This window comes from Apis cerana, linkage group LG16 (genome assembly GCF_029169275.1).
Source record: "Apis cerana isolate GH-2021 linkage group LG16, AcerK_1.0, whole genome shotgun sequence".
NCBI classification, from domain to species: Eukaryota; Metazoa; Arthropoda; class Insecta; order Hymenoptera; family Apidae; genus Apis; species Apis cerana.
In genome coordinates, this window is record NC_083867.1 from 2,058,028 (window position 1) to 2,071,543 (window position 13,516).

The 13,516-nt window shown below is 30.7% G+C and overlaps 1 protein-coding gene and 1 long non-coding RNA gene across 23 annotated transcripts in view; one reads left to right on the forward strand and one right to left on the reverse strand.

Annotated features, from left to right (window-relative positions):
• LOC108000359 (mitogen-activated protein kinase-binding protein 1) overlaps positions 1–13,516 on the reverse strand; it is a 119,492-nt gene that overhangs the window by 99,413 nt on the left and 6,563 nt on the right. For 4 of the 21 annotated variants that reach the window (XM_062086336.1, XM_062086358.1, XM_062086345.1 and 1 more), the window contains exon 1: positions 9,095–9,235. The exons of 14 other annotated variants lie outside the window; for them this stretch is intronic. The gene's annotated coding sequence lies outside the window, so the exon portion shown is untranslated. Of the gene's footprint in view, positions 1–3,346; positions 6,504–9,094; positions 9,236–13,516 lie in introns of those variants that run through there. 3 more of the 21 variants (XM_062086332.1, XM_062086353.1, XM_062086357.1) reach the window with 3 other exon arrangements.
• LOC133667464 (uncharacterized) lies at positions 8,338–12,086 on the forward strand. 2 transcript variants are annotated; one of them, XR_009833012.1, is made up of 3 exons: positions 8,338–9,018; positions 9,116–9,773; positions 10,047–12,086. It is a non-coding gene; the product is annotated as an uncharacterized LOC133667464 (long non-coding RNA). The 2 variants fall into 2 exon arrangements; XR_009833013.1 differs by having other exon boundaries at positions 8,339–8,807.

Consider the following 13,516-nt stretch of genomic DNA (forward strand, 5'->3'; position numbering starts at 1 on the left):
ACCATTTTCAATAAAATCAACGTATTCGATTCCGATTCCTCAACTATTTTGTATGCAGTTTAAATAGTTTCAAAAATATTTTTTTAATACAAGTAGTGTGCTTAGGTAACTGAAATAGGTTAATTACGGCGGTTAACGTTTCATACCTAATTTTTAATTCTTTTTTCGTTTTATAAAACAATTAATATAAATAGCCTATGATTGTAGGACGAAATGATAAGTATATATTTTATTTTATGATCGCATATATGTCAAAATTCAACGTGTCGTTGCGTGTAATATAATAATATAAAAATATATATATATAATTTCGCAACTTTATTACATCGTTAATAATCAATCTCTTTGAAAGTGGTTTTTCATAAGTGAAGCTGGACGTTTCGCTTCGAGCGGAAGGAACAATACTGCTGTTCGCAATAACGGTCATTCAGTTGAATTCCAACAGTTCAAAGTGTGTCATTCGTTGCAAATCTTTCCAAATATAGAACGACCTTCTTCTATGCGGCGGCTACCTTTGTTCTACACGTGACACACAAGACTTTTTCAACGGTGAGATTTTTATTTACACGCCAACTCATAAATCACCATTTCCATAACTGCGAGAATTTATCATATAATTTGAAATGTAAATTTGTTAAATTACATATTTAATAAATTTTTAATTTTTTCTCTTTTAAATATTGCATTGCATACAATAATATTACATCTGACGTTAATTTTTTGAAAATTCATCCAAATGCACGATCTTACAAAATTTTAAAAAAGATGGAGCATCAATAGCGATATATTCATAATGAATTATTCTTTATAGAAAATATTAACATATTCGTAGGACATTTTTTGAGGGTCAATACTATCAAAATAATCGATATGCAAAATTGAAGTTTTGCAAGAGACGAAGCAAGACATAACTAAAAACATCTTTATCTTAATTACGTCACAAGTACATTTCATATTTATATATATGTAAGATATATGTATAAAAGACGAAATATTTGGATACAATGATAGTTTCAGCATTAACTTTAACGTCTAATGACTTACGGATAAGAACGTACATCTCGAGTCGAATAGAAAAATTCTGAAGCTAACAGCATTTCAATTACGAGGCGTAATCCATCCAGGTATTTCCAAGACTCGGTTCGAATAGTCACGCGTTATGCATCACTCGCTCGTCCCTTGATTACATACTTGTCACGTCTGAGAGTATAGTACTTGGCAAAACTTGGAAATGCGTGGTGGTTGCACGAAGAAAAGCGTTTCTGCGTTCACCGTGATTTATGCCGAGCCTTTAATTAACGTCACACTTTTTTACTCGCGATGACCCGTCGGCCTCCCCTCGAAATAGCATCAGCCTCCGATCTATCTTCGTGAAAGCAGTATTTAAACGAGAAGGCGAGATTCACCTTCTAATTCGATCGACGTTTCGTGAAAATTATACTTTCATTTTCTCTGCGCTCGAAAATACATAACACGCTAAAAATTCAATTATTAAAAAGTTGATTATCGCAAGTATTTACATATAATAGTGTTCGCTTTATATCTGCTGCAAAAGTAGACGTTTATGCGAGCAGATAATTTCTTCGAATTCAAACGAGGGAATAAATACGAGCGAAATAGCCAAGACGCGCAAAGACAAGTCTTATTTTTCGCCATTCACAGTTCATAAATAAGCGAAAGAACAAAAAATGAATTCAAACCGCAAGCATCAATATTTAGTTCCATAAAATTGCAAGATTAATAATTGATGAAGATAATGACGAACGCGTAAATGAAAAGCCGAAAGCATGCCCGAACTTGACCGAACACGCCCGACTTTTTCCGAAGATATGAGACATTAGAGACGCGCGCATCTATTAAATAATATAACTGTCGTTTGAAATCTATTGTATATGTTCCAGCATGTATTTCAATTCTAATATAATATATAAGTTTTAAATAATTTTTTAATTTAAATTTAAGGAATGTGCTAGAAATTATATATATACCAATTAATTAATAATTAATGATGTATGAACTTCGAATAAGAAAAAACTTGAATAGGAAATCTAGTCACTTTTATTCGTTAACGATATTATCGATATATCAAAAACTATAAAATAACTATAATCGATGATCAATAATCAAACTCTACGCGAGCATAATTTATTTTATTTTACAAACGTATATTTATTTTAAATCTTTGTGTTATAAACAAAAAATATATTAAACGTAAACTAAAATATAAAATAATATTATTTGCAAATTACATACACATTATTATTTCATAACTATAATTACGTTACAACTATATATTATATATTTTTATGTTTGAAAAACTGTCAAATAGTGAATAAATATGACGCTTTTTTATTAAAAATTCAATCGCAATTGCGCGATCGTTAAATCATACTCGAATAGTTTAATTAAAATGATTATCTCCAGCCAAAGGCACAAGAACGAGCTGTTTGTACGAAGCTGCAATTATTTCCATTCGATTAGCATTATTATCGAGCCGAGAGAAAACGCAGCGGAAACACGCGCGAGTTTTTTCTTGCGACGAGAGTTATTTTCACTCAAAGACCACGTGAACCAGGGTCTTATGGAATAAATCTACAAACAGTCGGGAAGGAAGCAGGATTACACCAGACGCCGAATGTATATACATAGGCCGACGATTTAGAGTTAGAAATTAACCACGACAAGAGATCGCGAAAATCTAACCAATAATATTTATCGTTACTCAATGGAGTGTACAGAAATGTTTAATAATATATAAGAACACGTTGAGCGAAGAAAAGCTAAGATTTATAAATCAAAGAACATAATTCGATTCAAATTGAAAATGACTTTTCACTAATTTTTTCCTTTTTCGAAGAAGAACGGAATAATACAAAAATATTCTTTAGCTATCCATTCTTGGAAATGGAACCTTCAGGTATGCCGAATGAGGTTAACTGGTGAATGAAATTTGATCCAGCAGATCCTTCATTTGACTCAATTTTCTCTTTTTCGCTTAAATTTGTAAATGCATCTAATTTTCAAATCTTTTTATTCGACAAATTAAAATTTCTATTAACAATATGTTTTTTACGTATTGCACGAATATTGTAATTAATATCTATAATATTTGTCTTATTGATAATTTCTATTAATTGCTTAGCATTCAAATCTTTTTTCAATTTAAATTTTCTTTAAAACGAGAAGTTCTCGCTGAATTATGAATTATTAATATGATTAGTTACGATTAAAAGATATTTAATAATCAATAAGCATTTTCAATAATCATTTAAAAATACTTATAAGTTACAACAGATTGTTATATATTTTTTTATCGATATATATATGATTAAAAGATCCATCTTACCGACAATTCCTTCCTAAGACAGTGTACGAAGACCTTCGCGACTGATTATACCTTTATTCTTCGATATTTCGACATTCGATCGTTCGAAAAAAAGTCGTTAAAAAGCTTTCGTATTCTTACAACGAAGGCCGCGCGTGACCATACGATCCTTCGCTATGTTCTCTCGCACGTGAAACATGATTTTATGGCTCGACTGCCCAAACAAAACCGCTGCGCGCGCATACACTTCGCGTAAAGTTTCTGGATCTCGATATCCACGCAACCTTAGACCAAACACACTCCGCGTCTCGTACACATCGTTTACATCGCGACTAAACGACTGCGGTTTGTTTCACGTGCTAATATACAGAGTATGCGCATCGCGGCAAGAGTAGCAAGCGTGAAAGAACGTTCTCTACTCTCAGGGACGAAACATGGAACGTAAAAAATTCAGCGAGAGTACAAAAGAGAGACTGCGTCACGGTTTCGGTTCGATGACAGCTTAAACACTAAATCTTCTCGAGCGATTCGAGAAGGTCGCTTCGATTTTTGACAATCTCGTCAAAAGTCGCGTTGTTTCGCGGATTCAGCAAAACCGGGAAACCATAAATGATGCAGTATTTATTCGTTATAAGCTCGCAGTTCGCAACCAGCCGTGAATATACGTGTATTCGTATCTGCAACGGATACGAAATTCTAACCTTCTTTCGTCTTTGCTGACGCGACGAATATAAAGAATGACAGGTAGTGGGAGACAAAGAGGAATCGAGACTCCAAGTATTTGAAGAAATTTATTAGTGTAGTGTTTCAGTTTGAAAAATATATGCAAATATATGCAATTTACATTATTATACATTATAATATTAAAATGACTATATTTTTTAGTTTCAAATTTCGGATGAATTCTTCCCGACAAAGAAAAGGGAGATTTGAATTTTTCACAGATACATACATATGTGAGTCTAGTTCCCTATGTTTATTTACTTTTCTCTTGATCATAAAACGAAGAAAAAGGGAACAGAAAATAAAAAGTAGTAAATATACAAGATTGGACAGACAAGTTTAGTTACTAAATAAATAATTTCATTCTAAAAGATTGTTAATTGGTCTAGTAGAAAATAGGAAAACAAATAAGGAAGAATATATATTTTTTTGATGATTATAGAGAAAAATAAAATAAATACTTGAAAAAAAATTTATTTTAGAAAATATAAAATATTTATTTATTGTTCGACAATATAAAAGAATTCCGGCTGAATTTGCTTAGAACGAGCCAATATTGGAATTAAACTTCTTATTATATAAATGACTTTGGTCATGATTTTCGAGAAGTTTTTACTTTTACTATATTTCTTGATCTCAAAAGTCAAATAATGAATTGAAAATATATTTTAAAAAGAAATATTTATCTATTTATTTAAACGAATAGAATCATACATTTACACATAAATTCATAAATAAAATAAATTAAAACAAAATAATAAGCTCATATAATAATATAATAATTAAATCATTAAAATGTACCAATTTACAAAGTTACAAAATTAATCATTAATGGCTTCGGGATATATAACGAATAAATATTACAACAAGGCGACAATGTAAGAGGCGAGAAGGAAGGTTAGGTATCGAACGAAGCGACGGACGTGCAGAGAGTTGGACAGAGAAGGAAATGGAAGAGACGAGATATCGAGGGAAACGTAGGCATGGCAACCAACCAACCAACCAACCAACCATCTATCCATCCATCCGTCCATCCATCCCCCGTGAGTCTACGCACCACCGAGTTTACAGTGTGTATCGAGTATACAAGAAATCTGACACGGGTCCACGCTAAAAATACGCGGCCTGTTTATACGCGGTTGTATACACACCTATGCACGCACTGTGAACCCGGACACAGTGTGGTGTAACGCGGATTGCCCCACGATTCCGCGATTGATGCCGTTTTCGTTTTCGTTTTCAGATCGAAGAATTTGGCGACACGCAGTGCGATATAATATGCTTCTTAGATCTCGACGATAGAAATATTAATAAAGAAAGAGTGCGATCTTTGTTAAAATTTTTACCAATTTTGAAATAAAATTTACGTATTAAAATAATTTTATTAATTATCTTCAAATATTTTAAACTGCCCGAAATATCTCTATTTTCGAAGCAAAAATTAGATGATACGCAATTACGAACTTTTTCCAGCATGTCGCGCCGAGGAATGACCGTAAACGTCACGCATCAACTAACTGAATTTTTATTGCTTCCAACGAACAGTTTACGAGAAGCGTACACTTACTCACGGTTATTCACCTCACGTATGCGAATCATCGTCTCCCGCGACACATTGAAACATCCTACTTTTTCATGCGACGATTCTCGAGATTAAAAATAATACCCTCTAAACGTCCCGTGGAAAATGTACGAGCTACGCGAAAAATCGGCCGTCGACTAAAGTTTCTCTGGCGACGGGGAGAAGTTTGCAAACAAGGTTAGATTAGGTTCACCCGGAAAGGAAACGTGACCGATCAATTGGACGTTTGTGGCTAGAAAACTGGGCAGAACTTGTTTCCCAACTTGACTTTCGATGATAAAATTTCTATTGGAGTATATACGAAATGTGACTAATTGCGGCACCTGTTGTTATTAGTAACGTATTAATAACGTGTTACTTAGAAGTTATGGTTTTGAACGTATATTGAAATCACACGTACATATATATATATATAATACTCGTGTATTGAACGTGTTAAATTAAAATAATTAATTATGTATTAATATAATATATATTATTATTATTACCAGCGATATAATATTTATTACAAGGAATTTTAAATTTTAGATGAAGTAGAAAATTAAAATAACATTGTTTTTTGTCGCCTCCTTCTGTTTTCATCTCATTTTATCTTGCAAATTTAATTTGTTCATAACTTGATAAATAAATTGATCGACTAAAATTAAAAAAGATGAAATATATTTTTTATACTTTATTTATATTCTATCTAAATATATTTTACTTATATAAATAGTTGTTGAAAGTTAATAAATTCTTCTTCGTTAAATATTAACAACTTTTTCCCACTGGAATAGAACCGAAGTGTTACTCGAGAACCTCAAAATAATTCATGCATCGATTCTGCAGGACAATAAAAAGTGATATACTGGAGCACATAAAGAACGAACATTTATCGCCTGCTGGCTTCGAGTATCACGGAAACGAAATAACGATAATAATAAAAACATGAGAAAGACTTAAATAAATTGAAATGGAAAAAATTCTTCGAGTCAGATGCAAGAAAAATGTTTACATGTTTAATGAATCAAAATTAATTAATTTGGTTAAATATTATATAACGCGTAATATAATTATTAATAAAATTTATTGGCTACGAGAAAATGAAAATATGTGCTTTTCAAAAACTTTTCACGATAAGGATATTAAATTATTTTTTGAATTGTCTGTTTCCAATTATTTTTCATTACTAATAATTATATTTAAAATGAACGTTTATGAATTTTAATACTTAAGATACTTTTTTTCCTTTATCGAGAAAAATCCATTTGAGATAAAACGAGTAATGCTCAAGATGATAATGCACTTATATAAACCTTATTTAATAAATATTAATCTTTTAATTCAACTGCAGATGATATTTCTATCTTTCATTCAAATTCAAACTGTCTATTTTAGTGATATTGAAAGATCTTATAAGTGAATCAAATGCAATTTTCTAAATTTTTCAAAAATAAATTGAATTTAACGCGTTAAAAATATTTACTCTAAAAAACTTGAAATTTAATTTATAATTCACCGGACCAGTTTCAAATATTCTCCTTGATTCTTTTAAGTTTCTCTTCTTCCTAATCGAGCAATCGTTCGAGGCTAGCTAGAACGAGGAAAGAATACTTTCGCCAAGAACCGGAAGAAACACAGAGAAAGGGTGAGAAGTCGAGAGTTTTCGGTCCAATACGAAGGAACCGCGAGTGGATGTATAGAAAGTGGCGAGCGAGCAGCGCAGAAGAATTTTTGCATGTCGCTTCACGCATCGACGAGTCATCGCGCAATAAAAGAATTTCCCGTTTCTTCCGGCCAAACGTCTTTCTCATTGTTTCACCAAGATCCAGTGCATCAATCATTGCCTTCAGTAAAGATCGCTGTTGTAAGACCTAACCTCTTAATTCGAAAAAATTTTCCACGTAGATACGATACGCTTCAAAAATAAATAAATAGACTTTGTTTAAATTGTAACAGAATGTGAGATCAAGCAATAGACAATAGCCTAATTTACATCAATCATAGATGAATATACGTTTATTTGGATTTGATTGGTTCTAATGATTTTGTTAACGAATGATAAATAAGTTTAAAAAGTGATAAAAATGTTATAATTTCTATAAAATTTCTATAAAAAAAGTAATTTAATAATTTAATAATTCTTACAAATTTATTTTAATGTAACTCAACATTGTTTGATTTTAAATTTATTAAATATTGCTTTAATATGATAATAAGAAAAGAAATGTACAACACAATCAAAAAATATACGAAGACGTAAGTATTTATTTATATTTTTTATTAAAAATAAATTAATACTTTTTTATAGGAAATACTTTATCAATTAAAAAAAAAAATTCATATAATCTCTATATATCAATAAAAAATCTTATCAATTTATTACCATTTCATTTTTAACTGAAGATATTCCAAGATACGATTAAGTTATTTTATTTACTTTTAATAATAAATATACATTTATTGGAAATTAGTAAATTCCAATTAGTAAGTTTTTATTCAAAATACGCAAAAGATCGATTCAAACTGAAATTATAAAATCATTAATTCAGCAATATCATCGAATCAACGGAATAGATTAACGATGTGGCATCGTGTCGAAAGAAAAAGTTCAAATAGCCAACTAGATCGCCATCTACGAGAATAAAGCGAATATTCGCGAAGCAATTGTCTTGCGCGAATCGACTGCGCAGTAGGTTCGATATAAAGAACTAGCGTCTTTTTCTTCTAGTTTTCTTTAATACTGAGTGTTGCATCGATATACGCTGTCCACGATTATGTACCGTCACGTATAACCGCACGTGTTCACCGAGAAAATGTTTTCGCGCTCTATAAGGATCAATAGCAAGATTTCTAATTGCAGAAAAGACGAGATCGATCGAGTTCGAGAAGAAAGTCGTTTCTTTTGCTCTAGAATTCGATCTCTTTTGTCCCGGAATTCGCATTGTTGTGACTCGCGAGTTATTTTATTTATTCTCAACCATCTATTCTCCTTTCACTTATGCTACGAATCTGACATTGAGAAGATTTGCTTCCTTTTTTTTTTCGTATAAATTTTTAAATTAAAGATTAAACGAATTTTATTTTTTTTTAGTAAAGTTTGTCAAGTTTTACGTGATGCGTCAATTACTATTCATGAAATATCGTTTGATAAAACGATCTTACTTTACGACGAGTAAACAATATATGCAGTATTTGGTTAGAAAACAGATTTTGAAGTATAACACTAACTTTATATAAATTTTTTTCTCATTTCTATTGTTATTCAAGTTTCTCCAGAAAGAAAATTTTATTAATAGAAATAACACAGATACTCGCTTCGCGGAATTAGCAGTTTCAAGAATACTTAATAAAGATAATAACTCCGTATCAACCAAATATACTAAACTGCGCCAATTAAGACACTTTAGTGTGTAACACTTTACAAATTCGAAATAGATTCGAGTCGTGCATCGCGTACTGCTATAATATATATATATACATACATGTTTGATGATCAATAATAGGTGTCGTGCTACTGAAGTCAACCAGGGACAATCGGTGTCGAATACCAACCACTACAAATATATTGATTCCCACGCACTATCTTCTCACAACGATTAATTAACGTAGGAGTACTACTGCTTATGAGAAATATGAGACAACACGAGCAAGTTAACTTGGATTATTAACTACTCAGATTACACTCATGTTTAAGACTGTGATTCACCATTTTGTCGTTAACTTATCGTTATCGCGCGACATTGAGTTATCTTCTAATTGTTAAAAAAAAAAATGACAGTCTATCAATACGAAATATAATTGTTTAGGAATAAAAGTTCGTCGATTTGCGTTTTAACTTTGAATTATCTCGAATTATTAGATACATCGAATTATTAGATACATTCTGTAGATTTTTGAAGCACTTAATTTTATCTATTCTCGTTATATTTGAAATGTTTATAAAAGTATGAGTCAGTTTTTGGTGTCTCGATATATTAATACGTATGATAAAAATAAACTAAAAATAAGTTCACGAAATGGCTTTTTTTAATAATTTTGAAATTCTGAAATAAAAGTAATTACAATACTTTTTGATACATATTTTTATTTTACTTAAAAAATTAAGTGATTGAATACTCTTGGAAAATCTTTTTTCTCGACGAATCAAATGATTTCTTTCGAGTAAGAATTTTCTAATTTTGTAATTAAAATTTCCACCGATATCTAAAAAATATTTTCGTCACTAAGAAAATTATCTCACATTTTTATTTTATGACAATGACGAATTTTTTAAAGATTTCGACTACATAAATAAATATTTTAAAATTAAAAAATGTTTATACACATCATTTCACGATAAAATTTTAATCTAACCTGATTTAAAACCTAGCTTTAATACATTTATAATAACTTACGTTTATTGATATTAATTCTTTATTTTCAAAATTTTTTCAGATCCACAAAGGATCCAACACCGACAGAACAAGCGTTTCCTCGTTAAAATGGAGGCTCATGGTGCATACGTAATTGGGCCGCCGTGAAACTCGAATGAAAGAAGCCCCTTCTTTAAGTCCTCCTCCAAGGAGATACGGAATCACCGTAGAAAGAAATGCGGGGAGAATATTCCTGACCCATTTTCCATTAACTTTCAACCATAATACTGTAACTAGTTATTTCTATTGAGAAGATTCCAGCAGCAAAAAAAAAAGAAGAAAATTCGTTCGCAGCAGGAAGCCTCGTGGGATCCCTCGTGCAAGGAAAAAACAAGTTTTCGAGTGAGAAATATCTTAGAATTTTTAAGTATGCACAAATAGAATAGAATAGAAAAGTATAATACATATTTATCATTTATCAAGAATGGAAAAATGGAAGAAAACACGAAATTGATATCATCAATCAATAAGATTATGTAATGGTCATAAGATATTTAATTTAAAATAAGTGTCGTATCATTTTTTTATTTTCATACTACTTGGAAAAGAGATACTTGGAAGTGATAAAAATGATGTGGAAAACTGATTTCGATCAATTTTCTATTGTAACATTATACGTTATTTCATATTCATATGATTAAAGTAAATTAAGCAGAAAAAAAGATGTAATTTAATTTCAGAATTTGAAATTACAATGATTTTGAATTACGAGAGAGATTATATATTAATATGAAGGAAAAAATAAAATTTGTCAATTTTCTCGAGTGATATAACCATGTACGACTTGTAACAATTTTGTGACATTTTTTTGCACCAGTCGAGACAAAATGTAACATTCACGTAAAAAAGTTGATCGAACGCGGTTATTCTTCGATGAAACTGTCGTTACGGGGTAATGGCATCAAATGCGTATGTATTTATAGTTCCGCAGAATGCAGAATGACTGCCTACGTTGAAAACTGCATTCTAACCAACCTGCTCGCCAACGGCGACCCAGTTATGCACCGGCGTTCTCGAATTTCTATCTCGAGACTTCACTCATAAGTACTTTATCGATGAAATATTATCAAGTTCCGGAAAAAATTCGCCAAGATATATGACGGAACATTCAAGAAAACTAAATGTTCTTAAAATATATCCTCCTCTTTGATTTTTTAGTTCTATCAGACGTCTGTACAATATTTTACATAAAATACAATAAAGTATTTTTTAAAGAAAAATTTTTGTAATAAAAGTTGTATTTGAAAACATTATGCAATATTAATATTGAGTTACTGTGGAGATTTTACGAAAATAAGCTTTCTTTTTCAAGTGGAATTTAATAAATTATTTATGTCGTTAAAAAACGTTAATTTAGTAACTTGAAGTTTATAACGTTTGCTACTTTATTATTTATACTGTTACTCTCTTTGTTTTCAATGGGATAAGTTTTATAAAATTCATACATTAATACAATTAGTTATAATAATATTTCACTGTTTGTAGAAAACATTCTCCAAGTTTTTTCAAAAAATATACCGAATATTCAACGTGGCAGATGTTTGGATTGTTTACTACGTTTGTAACTGTATTTAACATAACATATTCCTTACCATTCTGTACAACTAGGTAAGTTTGAATTCAACTTAATGATCTGGGAACCTTCCACGAGAACTATCTTCAATTCGGTTGAACTAAACGGAAAGTACGGTAAAATAGTCAACCCGGCGCGTATGTTTGCGCATGCGCCTCTTTCGTGCAACGGGAATCGTCATCAAACGTCTCGAACGCATTATGGGAGTGTTTTCAACGTTCACCCCACACCGATGTCTCTGTAACGTGTAAACGGTTTGTTTTTTGGCGGAACGAAATGACAGATGCTAACCAATTTTATGAAACATTTATGACCGCGTCAATACCTTCATCGCAAGTGTTACAATGCGTTGCAAATGGATTCTTATTTGGTCGGACAAGTTATTCGAATCGAATCGACAGTTGCAATCATGTCGTTCAACACATTCGCTATTTGATTATAATAATTTCAGATAATATAGGGAAAATAAAATAAAATAGAATATAAAAATATCCTTCCTTCGTGTTTTCCAATTATTGATTAATTTTTTCTAAAATATTCAATCTGTATTTTTAAACAATTAATCGAACTAATACGTACTTATATATACGCGAATATATTAACCTTTGAACATATATTTAAATTTTATGTACAAGAAAAAACTTGAATTTAATCCTATATAAATTATAATCAACTATTACGATACTATTATATATATTATATATTATATATACAACTATTATAATATAATGAAGAAATAATAAAAATAAGTTACTTCAAATTTTAGATAGATTTTCTGTTTAAATATATCTTAAAAAAATAAAAAAATATTAGATAAGATATTTTCAACTTTTAGGGTAAAATTTTACGGTTGGTAGCATTGGTGCGGGCAAAGGTAATTGCTGCGCGCGCAAGCGCATCTGCGATCCCGAATTTGTAATTCTAATTAGACGCTTACATCAGAGTCGCGATATTTTTTCATCCGGACGTTTAAGCGAAGAAATTAATTGCCACCGATGCACCGGATGCGGCTGATACAGCGACGATTAAGCCCGTCAAGGGTCGGTCACGGGACAACCTCGTTTTTTGTTCTTCCTTTGAGTAACCCAAATAAACATTATTTTTTTCCGTGCCACAGTGGCCACAGAAATAGTAACGGTGACGGTCTTGATCTGTGGACGACGATCGCGCCAATCATTGTTCGATGGTATTTAGGAGACCACCTATTTTCAGACCACTATTTTTGTTTTAAATGGCTTTCACCACGTTTGCGAGCCGATGCATCACTGAACAATCACGCGAATGACCCCTTCGCTTTCTTAATAGCGACATGATTCTAACCTATGTATCGATAGCTTGACTATCGAATATCCATTTTTAACGAAATAACTTTCGACAAATTAAATTAATACTAATAAATTATTTTAATTAATTATAAATTTTATAGGAAAAATATTGAATATAATATCATAATAATAATATATCAGACATATTTATATTTATAAATATAAAGCGATGTTATTTATGTGATTTATTCAATAAAAATATTTTTATTGAATTGAAACCATTAATGGTTTAAATATATTAAACAAATTATTTTAATTTTTTCATTTAACCGATATAACGTAATAATTTCAATATAATAAAATATCGTTTTCAAATTATTTATACGATTTGATAAAATAATAATATTTAACGATATATAAATGGATGAAATGACCCATTTTCCGATTCGAACGATTTAAAAATAATATCGCAAAGTTAATTAAGATTAAAATCGCGAACAAGTTTAATATCCTTCTTTTGAACTTGCATTTAATTAACGAACGCAGCTGCATTTTCTGCGAGAAATTACAAATAATTGCCAGTTTAATCCAATTGGCTTATTTGCTTACAGGTTTTTCGATACGAATAACGGTATCGTTCCTGCCATTGTTCAA